The sequence below is a fragment of the Staurois parvus genome, unplaced genomic scaffold (assembly GCF_062004578.1).
Source record: "Staurois parvus isolate SC_StPar_1 unplaced genomic scaffold, SC_StPar_1.0 ptg000303l, whole genome shotgun sequence".
NCBI classification, from domain to species: Eukaryota; Metazoa; Chordata; class Amphibia; order Anura; family Ranidae; genus Staurois; species Staurois parvus.
The window spans coordinates 16,902,925-16,927,333 of record NW_028318099.1 but is presented as its reverse complement, the minus strand read 5'-3'; the positions used below and the strand labels follow the sequence as shown (position 1 = coordinate 16,927,333).

General features: G+C 41.5%; 1 long non-coding RNA gene across 1 annotated transcript in view; it reads right to left on the bottom strand.

The window, feature by feature from the left end:
• The window catches only part of LOC149457830 (uncharacterized), a 35,035-nt gene that overhangs the window by 5,448 nt on the left and 5,178 nt on the right, over positions 1 to 24,409 (bottom strand). Inside the window, exon 2 of the long non-coding RNA XR_016313562.1 lies at positions 18,484 to 18,533. This is a non-coding gene — a long non-coding RNA (uncharacterized LOC149457830). The remainder of the gene's footprint in view (positions 1 to 18,483; positions 18,534 to 24,409) is intronic.

Sequence of the window (24,409 nt, the reverse complement as noted above, 5' to 3'; positions counted from 1 at the left end):
GTTTTGCACAAAGCAGCATGGATCCTTTTCTTCTGGTGTCCCCCATTGGCGCTCCAGGCTCCTACACTTTGGCGGGTGCCTCCATTGAAAGCCATGTTCCATGGGGGCATCCGTGTGGGCTCGTTCCTGAGCAGCCCTGTCTGCGTCCATTGACACAGAGCAGGGGGCTCAGCCCCTCTCCCCACTGGCTTGGCACAGCATTTGATTGACAGCAGCGGGAGCCATTGCTATCAATCTGCCCAGGGAGGAGGGAGACAGCAACAAGAGCCGCTGCTCTCGTGCATATCGCAGGATCGGATCAGGCTTAGGTAAGTATAAGGAGAGGCTGGGGGGGATCCTGCAGCACAGAAGGTGTTGCACCTTAATGCTAGAATGCATTAAGCTGAAAAACCTGAAGGCTTTAGAACCACTTTAAAGGATAAGTTCATCTTTTAGACAAAAACAATAAATCCACATTTTTTTGCAGGTATAAAAATGTGCATTTATTATTTTTTTGGTCTACAGGAGCCTGAAAAGCATTGCACCAGCGATCAGTAGATCACTGATGCCATGCAGGTCTCCTGCAGACCTGTCAGTATATCTGCTAGCCGTATGGGATATACAAGCAAGCAGATATTGCACCAGCGATCAGTAGATCACTGTTGCCATGCAGGTCTCCTGCAGACCTGTCAGTATATCTGCTAGCTTTATGGGATATACAAGCAAGCAGATATTCTGACAAGGAGCTTCAATGAACTACCACGGGGTTCTACGGCGCCGTGGTAATTCATTGAAAACTACAAGCCCACAGCCACTAAGGCTGTTGGGATTTGTAGTTCATTCATTAACGGAAGTCCGTGAATGAATGATGCGTCTGTGTGGGCGGAGCCCAGCACGGCCACGCTGTTCAAATTTGACAGATAGTACGAGGAGACTTCTCCCCGTATCATCTGTCGGTGGGCAGCTGCGGCTATGGGAACATGTTACATGTTCCACCCAAAAAAAGGGTAACCTGTTCCCAAAGGTGAACCTATCCTTTAAATTAGCCCCTATCACACTCCTCCTGAGCCATTACCAGAACACTATGGTTCATATATGTACCCTATCCCATGGAGCTTCCGATTTTCCGCAGCCTAAGTACTCATTGGAAGTAAGTCATTATGTATAGGTTTACAGTAAATATTGTTTGGCAGACAATATTTGAAATCATTTGTTAATGTCATTTGCAGTTTTTCGTACTTCTACTGCCATCTGTCATACCGGAGATCCTTACATTTTCGCAGATATCTTCCACTACATCAAACTTGTAAAAGAAAAACTTCAAGCGAGTTTGGCGTGTTACATCCACACTTTCTTTGCTGAGCACAGTCGCAACGGAAGACGTCCCCAGAGGCCTACACTGTAACTTTCAACTGCCACTCACAGCTTATCATCACTGGCTGACATAGAGTCTGCCTTCCTCATTTATTCTCCATGAAGAAATTAATGTGAGGAAATTGCTGAACATGCTGTCAATGTTACTCTGTATTCAGCGCGCTCTCTGCCTTTCATGTCTCATGCAGTTTGTTGTGTAGCAGAGATCCAAACCCTCACCATAGATTTCTATCACTGTGCCCCATTTTTCTAGTCCATGCTTGCTAACCATTCAGAAATTCATGGACACAGCGGTATAGTATGCTTTGAAAACAGACTCAAATTAGGTTTTCTGTATATTCTTAGAGGACGGATTTTACCTTGTGTTTTGCTATCGGCTAGTCTTTTTACATTTTAATATGATTCAGATTTGAATGCTTAGTGATTTCCCTCCAGATGATGAAGATTTTAAAGTCAGGGCGGTGTCTGGAAATTAGGATGCATAAAAATAAGCGGAAAAGAGGCTCCACTCCTATCACCGGTTATGGAATACGATTATTATCATGATTATCATGAAAACAGAAATCAGATTGTGAAATGGGAGGTAGCATAGCCTCCTTACCACTGGTCTGTACCATGCAGTTGAGCCTTCAGAGGATGAAGAAGGTTGTTCAGTATTAGCCCTCAAGTACACTTGACATTTGTACAATGGCTGTTTTTGGCTTTTGACATTTTTTTCTACAGCCAGTAAACTCCCCAGCATGTTATCCTATGTGTCCATGCACACATAGACTGTAATCAACGTTTTTTGGCTGGGACATCTTCTGGCTAGAAAAAAAAACCATAACTAGTGGGTTTCTAGAGGAGTTTTTTAGCTGTCAAAACACTCTAATGCTGTAAAACGCTGCAAACCGGCGGAAAAACGCAGCTAAAAGCGGCAAAACGTTGCTAAACACTAATGCAAAAACACTAAAAAAAGCTGAAAAGATGTTACTGAAAACCGCACCAAATAAAGAATAAGATATATGGTATAAACATGCAGTTGAAGACTTTTTTTTACCACCCCCCTTCCCCAACTGCTTACCCATAGGCTGCAAAGGCCGTGGACAAGGTTGTAGACATGCAAAAATTACCCCTCCTGTTGGAATCTGTGTTCAGTACCACCCGTCTACCGTGATCCATTCAACTGAATGTGGCTGTGCTGCTACTTCTACTCAACCAAGTGGTGAAAAGCAATCTGCTGTGGATCACTTTTCACTGGAGGTGCAAATGAGCCTATACAGCAAGCAAATCTTTACCCCTAGCTTCATTTACATATATGCATTTTAGTGTGGTATGCTAATCTGGCCCTGTGCAACCTGATATTTAGTATTCCTTTAATCACCGTACCGTCACCGTACCTAGTTTTCTGTGCCTGTTTGTTCCTGCTAGGTGTCCAGTATCTCAGTTCCCCATGTCTCTAGTATTTTGTGTTCTGTACTATAGTTACTGTACTTCTGATTTCTTGGTTGTTTGCTTGCTCTTCCCACTTCACTTGTTTACCAGTGTCATTCAGTGCACTAGTGTTCATTTTCTCTTTTCCATATACTATTACTCAATAAATTCATCATACATTTGTTTTTGTCCTCTGGTGTCACCTTAATATACTCCTGGCCTCAATATCCTTGGACAGATTCCTGCAGATTAAACCTTTCATAGCCCATTCTCTGCATAGCATTCATCTCTTTATTATTTTCAATCCATCTGATCATTAAAGTAGAGCTAAACAAATCACTAAAATCCCATATAAACCTTAATATGTTAAAGTGATTTTAAAAGCTATCAATCTTTTTAAGGCCTGGTGATGCTATGGCGAAGGTCTTTGTTCAGGTGATTTCTGTTATGGGGTGACAACTGTCTTCCAACTGTGCTTCTTTTTTGTCACTCTCCCACTTTAAGGCTGTGTTCCATTAAAATACTTGAAAGCCTCTAAGTTTAGGGAGGTTGCCTCTATTAAAATATATTGTCAGGTAAATCTGCTCTAGTCACTGGCATAACATAAGGTGGTTGCCAACTTTTATATATACCCAGTGAAGTGAATACACAGAGGATACACAGAGATGAAACAAATCCTTCTACATAAGTTGTACCTGTCTATCTACAACCGTCTTTCCCTTATATCCATTCAAAGTGCAGAATTTAAACAGCATCTCTCAGCTCTAAAAAGCAGGGGCTGGGGAGCTGACGTTAGATCAGTGAGGAGAGATCTGAGAGCTGATTGGAGGGAAAGGACACTCCCTCCCACTCCACACAGGAACAGAGCTGAGGCTGTCAATCACTGGCAGTGCCCTCTCATGTCACCATTTTTCTCTTGGTGTCAGAAAAACTTGTCAGAAGTGATTAATGCTGATAGCTGAGGAATGCAGCAGAAGACAGAAATTACTCTTAATTGAGACAAGTACACGCTATAAAGGGATATGCTTTGTTTACAGTCAGGTCCATAAATATTGGGACATCGACACAATTCTAACATTTTTGGCTCTATACACCACCACAATGGCTGTGCTTTAACTGCAGACTGTCAGCTTTAATTTGAGGGTATTTACATCCAAATCAGGTGAACGGTGTAGGAATTACAACAGTTTGCATATGTGCCTCCCACTTTTTAAGGGACCAAAAGTAATGGGACAATTGGCTTCTCAGCTGTTCCATGGCCAGGTGTGTGTTATTCCCTCATTATCTGAATTACAATGAGCAGATAAAAGGTCCAGAGTTCATTTCAAGTGTGCTATTTGCATTTGGAATCTGTTGCTGTCAACTCTCAAGATGAGATCCAAAGAGCTGTCACTATCAGTGAAGCAAGCCATCATTAGGCTGAAAAAACAAAACAAACCCATCAGAGAGATAGCAAAAACATTAGGCATGGCCAAAACAACTGTTTGGAACATTCTTAAAAAGAAGGAATGCACCGGTGAGCTCAGCAACACCAAAAGACCCGGAAGAACAAAAACAACTGTGGTGGATGACCAAAGAATTCTTTCCCTGGTGAAGACAACACCAGTTCACAACAGTTGGCCAGATCAAGAACACTCTCCAGGAGGTAGGTGTATGTGTGTCAAAGTCAACAATCAAGAGAAGATTTCACCAGAGTGAATAGAGAGGGTTCACCACAAGATGTAAACCATTGGTGAGCCTCAAAAACAGGAAGGCCAGATTAGAGTTTGCCAAACGACATCTAAAAAAGCCTTCAAAGTTCTGGAACAACATCCTATGGACAGATGAGACCAAGATCAACTTGTACCAGAGTGATGGGAAGAGAAGAGTATGGAGAAGGAAAGGAACTGCTCATGATCCTAAGCATACCACCTCATCAGTGAAGCATGGTGGTGGTAGTGTCATGGCGTGGGCATGTATGGCTGCCAATGGAACTGGTTCTCTTGTATTTATTGATGATGTGACTGCTGACAAAAGCAGCAGGATGAATTCTGAAGTGTTTTCGGGTAATATTATCTGCTCATATTCAGCCAAATGCTTCAGAACTCATTGGACGCCGCTTCACAGTGCAGATGGACAATGACCCAAAGCATACTGCAAAACCAACCAAAGAGTTTTTTAAGGGAAAGAAGTGGAATGTTATGCAACGGCCAAGTCAATCACTTGACCTGAATCCGATTGAGCATGCATTTCACTTGCTGAAGACAAAACTGAAGGGAAAATGCCCCAAGAACAAGCAGGAACTGAAGACAGTTGCAGTAGAGGCCTGGCAGAGCATCACCAGGGATGAAACCCAGAGTCTGGTGATGTCTATGCGTTCCAGACTTCAGGCTGTAATTGACTGCAAAGGATTTGCAACCAAGTATTAAAAAGTGAAAGTTTGATTTATGATTATTATTCTGTCCCATTACTTTTGGTCCCTTAACAAGTGGGAGGCACATATGCAAACTGTTGTAATTCCTACACCGTTCACCTGATTTGGATGTAAATACCCTCAAATTAAAGCTGACAGTCTGCAGTTAAAGCACATCTTGTTCTTTTCATTTCAAATCCATTGTGGTGGTGTATAGAGCCAAAAATGTTAGAATTGTGTCAATGTCCCAATATTTATGGACCTGACTGTATATTTCAAGTCTGAGGTTTACAGCACTTTAAAAATTCAGACCTTAGTCAGAGATAGCTAATCGCTTGCAGCAAAATCAGAGAAGCTTGCGCTGTGCTGGAACCTAAAATGTATAAACGTAGGTCCCATCCGTTCAGTATGGATGTCTCTTTTTTTTATAGATTTCGGCAGGTTGCATTACCCCTGGCTTCTTATATATTGTGGAATAGACTCCCTCAAGAGTTGGTTCTGGCCAGCTCAGTGGATTGCTTTTAAAAAGGCCTGGATTCTTTCCTAGATACACAGAATATAACTGGATATAACATTTATAGGTAAAGTTGATCCAGGGAATATCCGATTGCCTCTCGGGGGGATCAGGAAGTAATTTGTTTCCCTGCAGGAGCTAATTGGATCATGCTTTGCTGTTTTTTTTTGCCTTCCTCTAGATCAACTGTGGATATAGGATATACCCAGGAGGACTTAAGAAGGTGCATGCATGCGAAACGCGTTGTCCAGGTTACCGGCCTCCTCTTGGTTTGCGATCCAGAGCTGGTTCTTCACTCACACTTCATCCGTAGATCAGGGTGACTTCATTCTGGGACACCGCGGTCACGTGGTCCACTGCCAGCGACAGGAGTACTCCCTGCCTCATTCCATCTCCATCAGATAGGACGGGTCGTCCACCCCTGGCCCAGGCATCTCTTGCAATCTACACTGGCTTTTGTTTGAATAAAGGAACACCTCCTAGTGAGGCTTAACTGTAGCACTCTCACAGCGCTGTTTTTCCTTGGAAGCTATGGGTATAGGAATATAACTTTTTTTTTAATGGTTGAACTGGGTGGACTTTTGTCTTTTTTTCAGCCGGACTAATTATGTAACTATATTTCAGGGACACCAGCAGTGAGATCTCAGCCTCCAGTATCCAGAGTCTTACACCCCCTCATTGGATTTTCCCTTCAATACCCCTATGGTTGTCTCTATTTCTTCTGTACAAGTGCATTGTGATCTATCTTGTTCCCATTTTTTACTCTTTATCCATTTAAGAAAAGAGCAACATTTGCTTGTTTGACTTTATGGAGAATGCAGCAGGAAGAGTGCGATTTCTAGATAGGAAGAGAAGTAAACTAGTAACATCAGCAAGGAGATCTTTGGAGACGTAAAAGTCATATGCATAATTAACCCAACCAGAACGTATCTTAATCCACAGACAGTAGACCTGCATCCTAATAGGCAGCACATTAATGCACCACAAGCTAGATCTACTCCATTCTGCCCTTTTGTCTCTGTGCACAATCCCATGGGCAATTCTGTGTGCATGATCATCGCTAGAAGGACCAGGATCACTTTGGTTCCTAGCTGTTATTTCACAGAGATCACAAAATCAAAGCAGTAAGCTTGATACCACTTTGCATACAATGTTGTGTCTCCCTTCCTTTTGCTGTATGTGCTGAGAACTTTCTAACTTCTGCAGGCCACACATGGGTCAAATTCAGAAAGATTTTTTTTTTTTTTCGAAAATCATAACTAAGAATTTTCATTTGAATTTCACACCATTAGTGGGCCGCAACATCATCCGATTTTTGGGCAGCCATCGAATTTAAGTGATCGGGCATGTTGGAATTTTTTTTTGAACAACGAACAAATTTCTAATCAATGATGGGGGAATATTGTGAGAAATATAATGAGAAAAGAAATGAGCATGAGCTGTGACCTGGAAAGAAAAGAAGATTTCCAGCTATGAAAATAGTTTTCTTTAGCAACATGAAATTGATGGCTTGGTTGGTCCAATTTTGAAATCAATGGTGGCACCATCAGATTACCAAATGCACGTAATTTCAAATTTCTAAAGAAAATTCTTTTAGAATTCGATGACCTGTATTACTTGTAAATGAAACAAGATAAAAGCCGAAAAAGAGACTAGGCAAAATAACGCTTGGCGTGAATAAAATTTCCCAAGTGTGGAAGTGGTTATGAATAAGGGCACTTTTGTGATCAAAATAAAAAGAGAATGTTGTATTGCTCCACATAACTGTTTGATGTGATGCCTTTAATCCAAGAAGCCATAACATGATGAGTTATATACAGTACACACCTTTATGCAGAATTAGGAAAGCATGTGTTCACAAACAAAACACGGAGGGAAGAAACTGTAAAGAGCAGGCATTTCCAGCGCCCAATAGCGGGGAACATTCCATGTGACCTCAACCAGCAAACTATAAGAACTCTTTCAGAATCATCCTTATCCAATGGGATGCTGATGTGCCTTGTTTGATATCACTCTGTAAATACAGAACACAAATTGCAATTATGTTTGAGAGTTGGCTTACAGTAAACCAAAAGTACTACCTGAGCCATTCATCACAGCTCTCAAAGGAGATTGAAAAATGCAGGGAGAGGGTGAAAGTTTATATTTGCATATATATTTCATTTGTTTGGATATATTAAAGGAACCAATGAGTTTTAAAAGCGTACTTTTGTTGATTTTGGATGGACTGACGTTTTTGGGTTTGGATACAGCATAAATAGCCCTTTGCAAATAAAAAACACAGGGCTCTGAAGCTAAAGATAACCCAGAGGCCCTCTCATATCTCATGCATAAACCAGAAATCCTTGATGTCCTGTTCTGTGCTTGATTTGATCAATTTAAATAAAACTGGGTAAAATGTTGACTTTCCATGCCTTTTGCACCTGCAACAGCTTCAAAAAGCAGATAAATGAGAGGAAAAGGTAGGGAACGGAAATAGTGATTTATTGTAAACTGAATATACTGTGAGTACCAAGCTGATCAGTAAAGGGAATGACTGGACCAGGGGTGGACTGACCATTCGAGCACTCGGGCACTGCCCGAGGGCCCGGGGTCAGTAGGGGGCCCCATGAAATGCCCCTGGTACCTTTTTGATAGGCTTTTTTGAGTGTGGGCAAGGACACAGGGGCCCCATGATCCCCTATTGCCCGGGGGCCCCATGAGTTGTCAGTCCGCCCCTGGACTGGACCCTGAGACTTTCTGGGCCCAGAAACATTGCACCCTTGTACCCCTTTTAGGTTGTACTACTGGATCAGATATACAGCTCCCCAGCTCCTAATCATACCTGTGGAATATCTGAGAGGTTAAAATGAGAACCTCCACATTTGGAAACAACTGCTATCTCGCTGTGCTTCCTTTATCTTAAAATGAATCCTTCTCTATAAACTAAAGCATGCTAACTGTGACTTATCATCTTTTATACAGTAAACATGTCATGTACAAAGTCAGTAACTGGATTATATCATCTACCACTATGTGTGTGTGCTATACATACAGTGCTGTGAAAAAGTATTTGCCTTTTCCTGATTTTTTTTATTTTGCATATTTGACACACTTAAATGATTCCGATCATCAAACAAATGTTAATATTACACAAAGATGACCCGAGTAAATACAAAATGTAGTTTTGAAAAGATGATCCATTTATTAAGGGAAAAAGCTGACCAAACCTGCCTGGAACTATGTGAAAAAGTAATTACCCCTTAAAACTAATAACTGGTTGTACCACTCAACGACTGCAATCAACCGTTTGCAATAACTGGCAATAAGTCTTTCACATCATTTTTGGAGGAATTTTGGCCCACTCTTCTTTGCAGAATTGTTTTAATGCAGCCACATTGGAGGGTTTTCAAGCATGAGCATCCTGTTTAAGAACTTGCCAGCCTCGCTATAGCCAAATGACAGCTACAGCGCAGTTGTCCAGTTCTGGGAGGGCGTCATATGACGGTGATCTGGTATGTAGTAAATGTAGAATCACAGTGACCTTTTACCACATGACCACCTGTGTCCAATGACAGAGTAGATCACCGGGTAAATACAGTTGCCGGTTATCGGCTGCACTTTCCTCACACTGTCACACCGTTAGGAAAGTACTGGCGATAACCGGCAATTGTCAGAGAAGAGATCGGCATTGATGATCAGTGTCCTGCAGTGCGGCTCGGTGCTGTCAGTCAGTGCCGCCCATTAGTGCCCATCAGTGCAGCCTATCAGTGCCACCTCTTCAGTGCCCATCAGTGCTGCCTATCAGTGCAGCGTTATCGATGCACATCAGTGAAGGAGAAAAATGATCTGTTTGCAAAATTTTATAATAGAAATAAAGAAAAACTTAATTTTTTTTCAAAATTTATGCTCTTTTTCTGTTTATAGCACAAAAAATAAAACACCAAGTAGCGATTAAATACCACCAAAAGAAAGCTCTCCTTGTGTGAAAAAAAATTATAAAAATTTCATATGAGTACAATGTTGAATGACCGCGCAATTGTCATTCAAAGTGCAACAGCGCTGAAAGCTGAACTTGGCCTGCGCAGGAAGAAGGTTTAAGTACCCAGTAGGCAAGTGGTGAAGGTCATGTCACAGCATCTCAGCCAGATTTAAGTCCAGACTTTATCTTGTCCACTCCAAAACTTTAGTTTGTTTTTTTGTTTTTTTTTTGAGTAATTTAGAGGTGGACCTGCTGGTGTGTTTCTGATCATTGTATAACTCAACTGCACTTGAGCTTGAGATCATGAATTATTGGCCGGAAATTCTTCTTCAGGATTTTCTGGTAGTGCGCAGAATTCATGGTTCCATCAATTATGGCAAGTCGTCCAGGTCCTGAAGCTGCAAAGCAGCCCCAGACCATCTCTCTACCACCACCATGTTTGTTGGTATGATGTTCTGTTTTTGGAATGCTGTGTTCGTTTTGCCAGATGTAACAGCACACCTACCAAAAAGTTCAACTTTTGTCTCATCAGTCCACAGAATATTTGCCCAAAAGTCTTGGGGATAGTTAAGATGTTTTTTGGCAAATGTGAGACCAGCCTTTGTGTTCTTCTTGGTCAGCAGTGGCTTTCGCCTTGTAACTCTCCCCTGGATGCCATTTTTGCCCAGTCTCTTTCTTATAGCGGAATCATGAACACTAACCTTAACTGAGGCAAATGGGTCCTGAAGTTCTTTAGATGATGTTCTGGGTTCTTTTATGACCTCCTGGATGAGTCATCGTTGTGCTCTTGGAGTCATTTTGATAGGCTGGCCACTCCTGGGAAGGTTCACCACTGTTCCAAGTTTTCTCCATTTGTGGATAATGGCTCTCCCCGTGGTGCGCTGGAGTCCCAATGCCTTAGAAATGGCTTTGTAACCTTTTCTAGACTAATTCATGTCAATTACTTTGTTTCTCATCTGTTCTTGAATTTCTTTAGATCGCCACATGATGTATTGCTTTTTGAGGACTTTTAGCGTGCTTCACTTTATCAGACAGCTTCTATTTAAGTGGTTTTGTGATTCAACTGGTCTGGCAGTAATCAGGCTTGGGTGTGGCAAGTGAAATTTAACTCAGATTTCCAAAAAATGTGGTTAATCACAGTTAATTCATGATTTAGCAAGGAAGAGGAACGCAATTACTTTTTCACACAGGGCCAGACAGGTTTGGACAGCTTTTTTCCCTTAACCACTTGAGGACCACCCTTATAGCACTTTTACTGCTACAGGGCGGCCCTCCTGTGCCAAATACCGTATATATACGTGATTTTGCACTTCTTTCATAGGGGGTGCGTGCACTGGTGGTGGCTTGCTTCTCCTGTGAACACTCACAGTAGAAGCCGATCTGTGAGTCCCAGCGAACATACGTTCACTGGCACCCGCTGATCGTCGGGCAGGAGAGAGAACAGAGCTCTGCCTATGTAAAAAAGATAGATATCTGTTCTGACAGGTGGTGAACTGAATTATTGTGTGAACACTATCTTTCAGTTCCTGTAGTAACAGCGCCACCTAGTATACACCAAGCACATAGCTAGGTACACATTTAACCCTTTGATTGCTCTAGATGTTAACCCCTTCCCAACCAGTGGCATTAGTACAGTGATCAGTGAATATTTTTAGCACTGATCAATGTATTAGTGTCACTGGTTCCCACAAAGTGTCAGTGTAAAAATGTCTGCACAATATTGCAGTACCGCTGTAAGTCGCTGATCGTTGCCATTACTAGTATAAAAATAAATAACTTAAAAAAATTCCAGTATATGTTCCATAGTTTGTAGACACTATAACTTTTGCGCAAACTAATCAATATACATTTATTGGGATTTTTTACCAAAAATATGTACCAGAATATATTTTGAACTAAATTTATGAAGAAATTTGATATTTACATTTTTATTGGAAATGTTTTATCTTAGAAAATAAAAAATATTGTATTTTCTTTTAAATTGTTGGTCTTTTTTTGTTTATAACACAAAAAGTAAAAACCTCAGAGGTGATCAAATACCACCAAAAGAAAAGTTTATTTGTGGGGAAAAAGGACATATTTAATTTATGTACAGCATTGTATGACTGTGCAATTGTCAGTTAAGTAACATAGCGCCATGTCAGAAAAAAATGGCCTGGTCAGGAAGGAGGGTAAATCTTCTGGAGGACAAGTGGTAAATAAATTAAATCATCATTTAAAAACTGCATTTTGTATTTACTCAGGTTATCTTTGTGTAACATTCATATTTGTTTGATGGACTAAATCATTTAAAGGGTAACTCCACTTTTGTGGAAAAAAATAGCAAATAAAAAAATAATATAGCATATACAATTGTGACACAAGTCATATTGTAATTGAATGATATTAAAAACGACCTTTCCTTTTCAATCAACAGCTCTGTAATTTTCTGTAAAATGCAATGTAATATGGCTACCTGGAGGTGTTCTGCACTAAGATACAAGCAGGGGCGGACTGACAACTCATGGGGCCCCCGGGCAATAGGGGATTATGGGGCCCCTGTGTCCTTGCCCAAACTCAAAAAAGCCTATGAAAAAGGTACCAGGGGGATCTCATGGGGCCCCCTACTGACCCTGGGCCCTCGAGCAGTGCTTGAGTTTCCAAAGGGTCAGTCCGCCCCTGGATACAAGTCAGATTTCAGGCATCCCCTGTACAAAAAAATTCATTTTTGGTGAGATACTCCCAATAGGAAATCATATCACATTAGAGCCCTGCAATGCAGCAGCTGTTTGATAATTATGAAACCACTCCCATTAGATTCACTTTCCACATCGACACAGAGCAATGAACAGCTCTTTCTTCAGAATAAAAAAAGGTAGGACTCTGCAACAAAGTTTGTTAAAAGCCTTGCAATGTACATAGATCACCCAGAAGGGAAAGTTTTTTTCTCAACTAAAGTGGAGTTACTCTTTAAATGTGACGAATATACAAAAAAATCAGGAAGGGGGCAAATACCTTTTACAGCACTATATTATTATTATTATAATACAGGATTTATATAGCGCCAACAGTTTGCGCAGCATTTTACAATATAATGGAGACAGTACAATTACAATACATTTCAGTACAGAAGGAATAGGAGGGCCCTGCTTGTGGAGCTTACAATCTAAAGGAAGGGGGAGGTGACACAAAAGGTGATAGCTGTGGGGGATGATCTGGAGGAGGTGATTCAAGTCCAGTTCTTAGGTTGAGGTGGGGTAGGCTTCCCTGAAGAAGTGAGTTTTCAAAGATCGCCTAAAGGCAGACAGGGTGGGGGCTGACCGGACATGCTGTGGTAGGGAGTTCCAGAGGATGGGAGAGGCTCTGGAGAAGTCTTGGAGGCGAGCGTGGGAGGAGAAGATAAGGGAGCTAGAGAGGAAGATATCTTGGGAGGAGGAGTGGGCGATTTGGCCGATTTCTGTGGATGAGGTTGGCAATGTAGCTATGGGAATTGTTATGGATGGCTTTGTAAGCTGTAGTTAGTATTTTGAATTGTATACGTTGGGATAGAGGAAGCCAGTGAAGGGATTGCAGTCGCTGATCGGTTGGTAAGGTGTATGAGTCTAGCAACAGCATTCATAATAGACTGAAGGGGGGATAGCCTGTGTAATGCTAGACCAGTGAGGAGGGAGTTGCAGTAATCAAGGCGGGATATAACCAAGGCGTGGATAAGTTGTTTTGTGGTGTCATTGGTTAGAAAGGGGCGGATTTTGGAAATGTTCCGAAGGTTGAGGCGGCAGGATTTAGCCAGTGAATGGATGTGTGTATATATATATATATATATATATATATATATATATATATATCCTGTATCACTCTCTCTAAGAGAGAGAGAGATAGAGAGAAGATATAGAGAGAGAGATACACATAATGTATATCATACATGTCAACTGTCCAGGATTTTCTGATTCTGTGTTCCAATCTGCATCCCAAGATTGCAGCATCTCCCTCATTTAAGTTACTGAGCATGCACAGTAACTAAAAAAAAGGATATTTGTGAAGGTAAGTGTGAGGCTCCTACATAATTAGGGGAGGAGCCACATGGGTGGGACCACCCACAAAGTAGGTGTGAATTTGCCAAGAAAGTGGGGATATGTATGGGCCATGGGTGGAGGTAACAGAGTCTCAGGGACTGGGATAAAAACATTGGCAAATATGATATATCTGCACAGGAGTTCTTGTCCAATGCAGTGAAACATTGGTCTGAAGGAGCACAAAGCTCATCTTTAGACACACATTTCCTTTCCTGACAAGTCAAATGGGTTAAAGGGTGAGTCCACCCAAAAGTCAGATTTTAGTTATAAGTGATATTGGTGGGCTGAATAAGGCCTGGCTTCTTATGAGTCATGGATACTCCAAAAGCAAGATCTCCAGTCCGTGCCTTTTTTCTTGATTTCTAAAACGTTGGTGCTTCCATCCACCTTTTTGCTTTCCAACTCCTCCTGCATGCTTTATATTATAAAACTAAATTAAAAAACCCAGCTGAAAGAGTAGTCACCCCCATAGTGGCCACAACAATTACACACATTTATAAACTCAAGTAGAGATTTTTGACCAACTGAGTTGACTTGAAATAACTTTCCAATCTTAGAGAATCCTTGCACCAGACCATAAAATAAAAAAGAGAAGAGTGCAAGAAGATTTTAAAGTGGTTTTAAAAGCTGAAGGTTTTTTACCTTCATGCATTCTATGCATGAAGGTAAAAAACCTTCTGTGTGCTGCTCCTCACTCAGCCCCCAATACTCACTTGAGCCCCCTCAGATGATGTGCACGGGAGCCTCGGCTGACCCGGGTCTCTCTTCTCATTGGCTGAGACACAGCAGTGGCCCAATGGCTCTTGCTGCTGTCAATCACAGGCAGTGAACCAATGAGGAGAGAGTGGGGGACAGGGTCAAGCCACGGCTCTATGTGTCTTATGGATGCATAGAGTGGGGCTCAGGAGCGAGTACGCACCAGTGCCCCCTTAGTAAACAGCTTGCTATTGGGGGCACTGGTCAAGGGGGAGGAGCAAGGAGCGCCTGCGGGGGAGCCAAGAAAAAAGAGAATCAGGGCTCTGTGAAAAACTATTGTACAGAGCAGGTAAGTTTGACATGTTTGAAGTTAGAAAAAGAACATTTAGAATACCTTTAATAGTTCACAATTTCACCAGAAAAAAAAGATACATTTCAAGCTCTTGAACAAGAGAAATTGGGCAAAAACCAGTGGCTCAGAGTACCCAATCAGAAATCATCTTTCATTGGCCTACATACTCTAAACTGGTAAAACTGAAATTTGCTTTGTGGCCAGGGTCACATTTTAGTACAAAAAAGGCCATGTCCCTATCCCTCATGGTATACATATGGCTAGGTACAAAAGATATGACAAGAAAAAGGTCTAAAGAGCTGAAAAAAAACACTCTAAGTAAACTGTATATGTAAATAGCTGGTTGTTTGTGCAGCCAGGGGTTAAATCTACATAGAAAAAAGAACAGTCTGCATAAGCCACATTTCAAGGTTTCAGGCTCCACCACAAATAACATACTATAGAATACTATAGGCAGACTATAATATCGCATATCAATCTACCTTACTTAAAAGCTCAGTGCCTTAAAGTACATAGTTGGGTGACCGCAGGTTATTTAAGGAGGAGTGGGAGGAAGGCATGTTCGAATATTATGTTTCAAAGAGTTGGGGAATAGGAAATGCAATCAACCATGTGAAGAATGGTAAATTGTTACATAAATGTGCTATTTAACTCTGGACAATAGCACGTATGGTCCAAAGCTTTGCTCGCATTATGCTGAGGCCCAATATACATAGGCATTTAAACAAGGTGACTGGCGGATATACTGCATGCTACCAGCTTACAGCCACAGGTTTGTGGATGTGCCCTTCTGTTTGCAAATGCAGTTGGATATATTTGCATTCTGTTGCAAGCAACATCTTGCTGTTCAGTGCAAAGTTTGTGCTACCTGCAATCACTGATATGGCTTCCTTTGATGTTTCTGTAATGGCAGATTTCCAAGTCCCAGGGCCAGCTTTGCACTATCTCTCTACCAACCTCAGTGACCTTCAACAATGTCCCATTAACAAAGTAATGACAAAGTTTGATCTTTACTGCTTCAAATGACTCATAACAGGATGCAAGCAGGATCATTGCAGGATAACAGAATACAGTGCTCTAGAGCAGTGATCCCAAAAATGCATCCTACAGGCCAGATGCAGTCTATTGCTAGTCTCTATCCAGCCCACGAGGCACTATACGTCTCACTGATACAAAGCACTATTCTTCCCAACAGTAGGGCACTATTCCTGCCACTGACTCCAACAATGGGGCACTATTCCTCCCACTGATACCAATGATGGGCCACTATTCCTCCCACTGATACCAATGATGGGCCACTATTCCTCCCATTGATACCAATGATGGGGCACTATTCCTCCCATTGATACCAATGATGGGGCACTATTCCTCCCATTGATACCAATGATAGGGCACTATTCCTCTCACTAATACCAATGATGGGACACTATTCCTCTCACTAAAACCAATGATGGGGCACTATTTCTTCTCCTACTGACCACAGGCTCTATTTAATTTATTTACTCCCACAGACCACCAAACCTAAACCATTGTTTAATCTCATTGAATCCAGGACAATTTTCACCCACACTAGCCACAATCTGCCCCCACATAATGCTGAACCTCAGTAAACTAGGCCTTTGTTTAGAACATTTTAAGACCCCTGCTCTAGAGCCTATTTTAAAGTGGTTCTAAAGGTTCAAGGTTTTTTTTACCTTCATGTGTTATATGCATGAAGTAAAAAAGCTTCTGTGTGCAGCTCCACCCCACCCAATCCTTAGCTGAGCCCTCCTCCAATTCAGTAACATTCTCAACAGCCTCTGCTGTCTGGGGACTCTTTGTCCTCATTGGCTGAGACAGCAGTGGGAGCCCATTGGCCCAATGGCTCTTGCTGCTGTCAATCCCAGCCAGTGAGCCAAGCAGAGCAGGGAGGCAGGGCCAAGCCACGGCTCTATGTGTCTGATGGAAGTATGATGGATGAGCATGCAGTGGTGGCCTCAGGGTGAATGGATTTTACTGGGGGTACTGCTTGAAGGGGAGGAGCGCCAGCGGGGACCTGAGAAGAAGAGGACCTGGGCTGCTCTGTGCAAAACCAGTACAAAGAGTAGGTAAGTATAGACATGTTTGTTATGTAACAAATAAAAAACACTAAGCTTTAGTGTCACTTTAAGCACAACAGTCTACAAACTGCAGCATGTCCACACAGCAGATGATGGTCTTTCCAATGGCTTGGCACATTAAAGCATAGTAACTGCAAAAACCCTGCAAGTTAAGAGCACAATGTGCTAGTACCATGAAAGAGTTACCTTAAAATGTAGCCCTCCAGCAGAACATTGTCTCTGCTGACAGGGCTTCCATCTTCAACCGGTCTTCCTTCCAGGTTTTCAGGCTCTGGCTGCTTGAACGGCCAAGCCAAAGATGACGTCACTCCCACGCATGCACACCAGAGTCATGGTCGTGGCACGGCTCTCTCAATGATGGCATGCTGTCCATTGAGAGTGCAGTGCACATGCGCTAGGGACTTCACCGGCTGCTACTAAAGTAAAGTGCATGTTTAGCAGATATTTACTGTACCTACAGGTATGTCTTATTATAGGTTTACCTGTAGGAATAAATAAACAAATGGGACTTTACTACCACTTTAAGTGGAGGAGCTAGCCCTTCTTTGACACAGGAGAAAGAGGTTTATAGAAATACAAGGGAAGCAGGAGGGGAAGCAGTCATTTAAAAACAAAAACTGAAAATAACCTAGCACTGTGAAATTTGTGATAAAGAATAATTATTATTACTGCTGCTACTAAGATATTTGACATTATTATATGCCAAAGAGGTTTGTGTAGGTAAAGCCATAACCTTCTAAAGTTTGGATATAGCAGGGAGTGGTGGTTAAGACCCCTGTCAGATGTTTTTGTTCTGTTTCCCATCAGGGAGATTTCACTTAATTTCCTGTTCCAGAGACACAGCAGAAAGTAAGAGGAGAGGTCTCCAAAGCTGGAGGATAACCCCTCTTGATTGTCACCAGAAAAGCTTTACCCTTTGGAACCCAGGACCAGTAGAGGGCAAATCTGCCCAGTGGGGACACAGACCCACATAAAAACCTGACAGGGGTTCAAACCTTTTCACATTCTATCCAAAACTGAACAAAAATGTTTGGCCTTACTTATACTTTAAGTCATGCACTCTTATGCAAAGCAGGGATGACGTACAAAGAAAGTCACAGTGACCAAAGCACAGTTTCGTATAATTAGATGAGTAAAAGAAAGTCGCAGATTGGTGTCTGTGAACTACATACACTTTGTTTATGGAAAATGTTTGTTGCTGTGTTATTCATCCAGGTTTATTGTGTAAGAAATTTTTATTGTTGGGAAATTTGTTGGGTTTTTGTGTCTACCCAAAATGTATAGGTTATTAATCCTATAAACATGTTTCTGCTTTCCAGTGTGTACATGTGAAAAATACAGATAGATAGATAGATAGATAGATAGATAGATAGACCTAAAACATAGACTGGTGTTATGTAAAACCATACACTAGTCACATTATTAATAAATGACTGCTGCTTTTTTTTCTGTGGGAAGGAATTTCAAATACTTTCCAAAATCATAATACTATATCCCTGGTCCCCTGCAGGCGCTGCCAGCTACACGATCTGTGGAACACAACTGGACAGATTAGAAACCTTGCTCAACTGCTTTTGTTACCTGCAACCTAAATGCTTATGTTTATGCCTGAAGCTGAACCTAAAGGCTTCTTCAGATGATAGGATCTTACCTGCACATTTGGCTGTCCTCTAATCTCTATGATCAGCTTACAGTTCATCTCTGGGCAAAGAGAAAAAAAATGCCATTCAATCCGTTGATGTATTCATTAAAAAATCATGAAATGTATTTCTACACACAAACAGCATTTGTGCCTGAATCTAGCTTATTATCAGCCACTTGCAATTGCTAGTACAGCAGCACTCAGAATGGGAGATGAGGGGAGCAGCACTCTCAGCCAATCAGAGCTCTGATGTCTGCATTGTGCTTGTCATCAGCCTAATCCTGAATTTGCTGATGTGAGGTGAGAGCACAGAGATGACCTGATTGGTGTGATGCTGATTTTTTTTTACTGTCCAATTACAATCTGGATAGGAGAGGGGACTAAAGAAGCAGAACTTTAGTATCTGATATTTCATATAGTCACTCATCACTTTAGGTATCATTACCAAGTAAGTGTGGTTTATGACATGTACAGGGAGAAGGTACTTAAGATCCTGAGATAATGATTTTTGTCTGGAGTTTACATGTATGGGCATGTAAGCTGAACCCCTCTACTGTTTGCAGTGTTACACTGATATATGACCATGGTTGTCTGATTTCCTAACTGCAGCTTGGTCCAATTTTGGTCCAATTGGTATTGGTAGTATAACGTGTAGTGGAAGAGTCCTTAAAGAGCATTAGCATTTAGAAAGCTAGTTTCTGTTATTTAGGGGCATGTCAAAGGAGCCTGCATCATGTGGTCTCCCATTCAAGCTAGTAGGATTGTTGGATTGGTGTGTGGCCTGTGCAGCCAAGCCATACAAGCAAAGAATTTCTCTAAACATGTGTAATCAAATTGAATGGCAACTGCACAATTATTCATGCCATCTGAAATGTTAAGCACATTACCGAGGCATCCAGACCTATTTCTAATACAGCTGGCACCCCGAACACATAAATATGTATAGATCATTCAGTCCCCATCACATCTAAATACACATTATGTAGGGCATTTACTACATGCAAACGCTATGCGGTAAATACAGTCACTCTGCTATTTTTTTAAAATGTGGGGTGTCATCCCTAGAAAGGAAAGAGGAGAGAAAAAAAGAAAGAAAAGATGTGAAGGAAAGGCGAAGGAGAACAAAGTAGAGAGTGGTGAAGCATGAAGGTATGGGGGGCATGGTTGGATAAGGGAAAAAGGAGGGCAGGAAGGAAGAAAGTGGTAGTGGGGGAGGGAGAAAAAAAAAGGAGACGTAAGCAGGGAGAAAGGAAGAAATAAAAAGAATGGAGGTAAGGAAGCAGGAAGAAAATATATTTGACATTTGCCTACATGTTATGGAGGAGAAAGGATGTGAAGGAATGGCAAGTAGAACAAAAATAGAGAAAGAAGGATGGAAAGAAAGAAAGAAAGAAAGAAAAAGAAAGAAAGAAAGAAAGAAAGAAAGAAAGAAAGAAAGAAAGAAAGAAAGAAAGAAAAAGAAAAAAAGGAAAAAAAGAGCAGGAAGGTATGGGGGACAATGGGTGGATAAGGGAAAAAAGGAAGGCAGGAAGGAAGAAGGTGGTAGTGGGGGAGGGAGAAAAAAGGAGAAATAAAGGAAACAGGAAGAAAAATATATTTTACTTTTATTATGGAGGATGAGAAAGTGTTCATTACGCTATGTTAGAAGTAGAGAAGCTTTAGTCATTGTAGGGTAAAATCCAAAAGCCCAGCCCAATACTGACACAATGGCCCTGGCCTTTTGAAAGGAAAGTCACTGCTATTAACACGCAGGATCAAGAGTGTAATGAGAAAAAAAACAGGGCTTAAAGAGGGACAATCCCTTCTCCATCGAAATTTGTGAAGGAGTGATAATAAAATACAAAAGCAGCTGGAGACCCCAAGGGGATAGCTTGGCTGGTTATGTGTAACCCTCCCTCACACACACACTGTGCACTCCTCCCCCACCTTCCAGCACCAACACATCAAACCTCCTCTCTTTGCCTTCTAGTAATCTGCTCCAAAGCACATGGAGTCTGCCTGGCTGATACTTTGTCTGAACCTGGTAGGGAAAAATTTCCAGCACAATCTTGTAAAATCTTGTATTTTATTGGTGGTGATATCATGCCTTATATTTGTAGATAAATGATGTCACACTACAAATAATGCATAGCCCTACATACAAAAATAAAATTAAAATTTAAAAATGGAAGGTAAGCTTTACCTCAGAGCTCCCAACTTTCCCATTGCAGTGATTGGGGAGGTTATTTAAGACATTTCACTTAAAATGCTGAGCTGCAAAGCAGTGGTGTAATCATCCTGGAACATGGGAACATCATGAGAAACTGCTGTTTACACCATAGGGTGCACTTTGTCATGCAAATATCTGTAAAGTGGAATCCTCAGCTCTGATGACCCAAACTAAGAGGTTGTCCATTTTATGTTTGATCCAATACTGATACAACAGTTACCAGACATGAGCTGTAGGCATACTTTGTCTTTCTCCAAATCTAAACCCATTCTCGTGTAGGAAATATTACTCCCTGTGTCATTCTCCATTGCTTAGGGGCCCAAGTTTTGTGTTACTTAGAGCAGGAAAGTGTCTGTTGGTTGCTATAAACAAAGCTGAAGATTATGGCTTTTATAAGACTTGTGTGTTACATCCAGAGCAGAGCAGGAAATAGTATTTAGGGCCCAAGGTCCATAGAGGTAGCATAGAAATTGGCATGGAGCACAGGGATCAGTGTAGACAATCTGGTATTGGAGTGATGGGCCAAGGCTTTAAACATCCACAATAAGTAGATGATACACAGGTGTGAAGTGGGCAAAGATCAGACTAAAGCCAGATAGAACTCAGAGGTAATGAAAGGCATATGACCACTATACCTACAATGTGGGGGCATACCTCTTTAAATCTCTTTTAGTTGCCTCATGCTGCTTCACAAATTCACATTCTAAAGTGTTCCTTGACGCACCTCTTTTAGGCTTTTGACAAATGGACTATCCTAATGACAAATAACCAGCAGCAGGATCACTAAAGAGGCTGCCTGTCTGTCCCTATGGAATCACTTTCCCTGTGGATAGATGTCAGCTGTCGCTGAAACCCTGCTGCCTCAGCTACAGAGGGAGAAATTCCATAGGGACAGCCAGGTAGCTTCTTTAGTGATCCTCCTGCTGGCAATTGCGACCAATTTCCAGCAGCACGATAGTTAGCGGCATAGTAGGCCGTCTGATACGAACCTCATAGCAGACACATACTGCTAACTGGTCATCAACCGATTACCAGATAATATGACATATTTTTGGCTGTTTGTTATTGTTCTTTTAAACTTCAAAGTTAAATTCATTTTCAATGTTTTTTTCCATTATTGTCTCTCAACAGATGCTCAAAATATGATACAAGCACTTTTGGACTCATGAGCTCCTCTGGCATACATCAGAGGTGCCGGATTTCCAGTCTAGGCCTAATGAGTTGTGGTATGCATTCTTAATGAGGCCCACTATAAAATAGTAATCAGACTGCTTTACCTATATTGCATTAGCAAGCAATTCTTGGGAGACTTTATCACCACTGAAAGGATTACTTCCCTGACAATTACATTACTTGGCTGTGAGATGAACAGATGCCAGGCCCTAAAGAAATTATCTAGTCAATACCAAGGAATGACATGAGCTCACCTAGAACTACATTATTGTTCTGAAAGTTCTTCCAAGACTGAGCACACCTTGAAATGACTTATTGGCCTGTTTGGTAATACCAGTGCCAGGGTGAGGCAAATAATCTTTCTGGTGACCCAGGCAATGGTTGGCATAGTCTGCAGAGGACTAGCTGTTCAGGCAAACATTTTGGTTCCCCCTTTAATGATCATAATTGCTCATTACTTGTTTATGCCCTGGAGTCTCTTGTCATTGTGCCACCCTGGTTCAATCTTCCTCTAATAGGAATTTGCAGGGCATCTAAAATGTGCTGAGCCAGTAAAGTGATATGCCAGTTTTTGTCCTTTCTGTCTTCTAAGTCTTACCATCCGCTAATTAACTCCAGCACTGTCCTCAGTGTCATCATCATTACCATTGCTGGTATTGCATCCTACAGCATGACAAGTGTCAAAGCACCCAGTCAGTCCCATAGACACTGAGGTCTCTGGTACAAAAGACCAGCAATAGAAAGGAGATTATTTGTCTTATTTCATCGTTACCATCGAAGGGGTTTGTGTAACTATCAGTATATCTCCCAGGACCCAGATCTGAACATAAAACACAAAGACTCATTTATATAACTAGTGTGTCTGTAGCCAAGAACAGCCCAGATTTTTAACATTGTCTCTTTATAACCAAACCTGAAATTTGCAGGTTTTCATATCAACTGGCATGTGTATGTAGATGTTGTAAACTGTGAATGGTAGTCATCACTTCTCTGGTGTTTTACAAAATACTGACACATATATACAAAAAATTAACATTGTTTGTAAATTGTAAATAATCACAGAGGAGCCACATGTGTGATGCAGAAATGGTAGGACAGTAACAAACATGGGTATGCTGGGAGATAGAGATAAGAAGAAATACATAGAGAGGAAGAAAGAGAGAGAGAGAAATGCTCAAAGAGAGAGAGAGGGAGGAAGAGGGAGAAATACATAGAGAGAAAGAAAGAAAGAAAGAAAGAAAGAAAGAAAGAAAGAAAGAAAGAAAGAAAGAGAAAGAAATGCACAGAGAAGAGAGAGAGGGAGGGAGAGGGAGAAATACCTAGAGAGAAAGAAAGAGAGAAATGCACAGAGAGAGTAAGAAAGAAAGAAAGAGAGAGAGAGAGAAAGAGAAAGAAAGAAAGAAAGAAAGAAAGAAAGAAAGAAAGAAAGAAAGAAAGAAAGAAATAATAAAGGGAGGATGATGGGAAAAGGGGAAAAAAGGAAGGCAGACGCACAGAAAATAGAGGGAGTAACAGGGGGGAGAGAAAAACAGAGAGCAAGAGATAGAGAAGTAAAAGAGAGAGGAGGAAAGAAGAGCATGGAGAAAAAGAGAGAGGGGGGGGGGGGGGTTCTAGTGACCCTGGTGACAACCAGGGATTTTCCTCTCTGCGGAGGGATTTCCTCTCACTTCCTATTGTGGTTATGGGACAGAAAGTAAAGGTAAATCTCCCCAATAGGATACAAATGGCAAAAACCTAACAGGGATTACAACCCTCCTTTATGCTATCTAAATTGAAAAACACTGCCTTTCTAGTTCTACTTTCATATTTATCCCCTTTAAAGTGACAGGCAAAACTCTTTTTCTTTTTTTGGATAGAGTAAAGGAAGGTTATAATCCATGATAGTTTTATTTTCCTTCACAGAGAGGAAAATCCCCGGTTCTCACCAGGGTCACTAAAACTAGTGTTTCCATTAGAAAATTTTCCCTTTCTTCTTGTTTTAGTGAGAACTCAAAATATTGGATTTTTTTTCCGCTTTCACTTTTGGTGATAACGGTCATCAGAACAAAAAGAGAGGGTGAATAACCCAGACAGAGACAGAAATAAAAACTTGGCAGGTTAATCCCTCTCCACTATATCCAAAACCCAGAAAAAAAAAAGTTTTGCTTTCAGTTATACTTTAAGAAAAAAGAAACATAAAACTTACACATTAGAAATTTATTTAGGTTATTCATTAACCTCTTGCCGACCGCGCATAGCCGAATGACGGCTTCACCGCGGCCGGCCAGTTCTGGGTGGACGTCATATGACGTCCTCCCAGAACGCACTCTCCTGGGGCGCGCACCCGGCAATCTCCGTGATCGCTGTGTCCTACGGACACAGCTGATCACGTGATGTGGTAAAAGGCCAATCACAGCGGCCTTTTACCACGTGATCAGCGGTGTCCAATGACACGCTGATCACAGGGAAATGCAAGTGCCGGTTCTCGGCTGCACTTTCCTCACGCTGTCAGATCGTGAGGAAAGTACTGCCGAGAACCGGCAGTTGTCAGAGCGGGGATCGGCACCGATCATC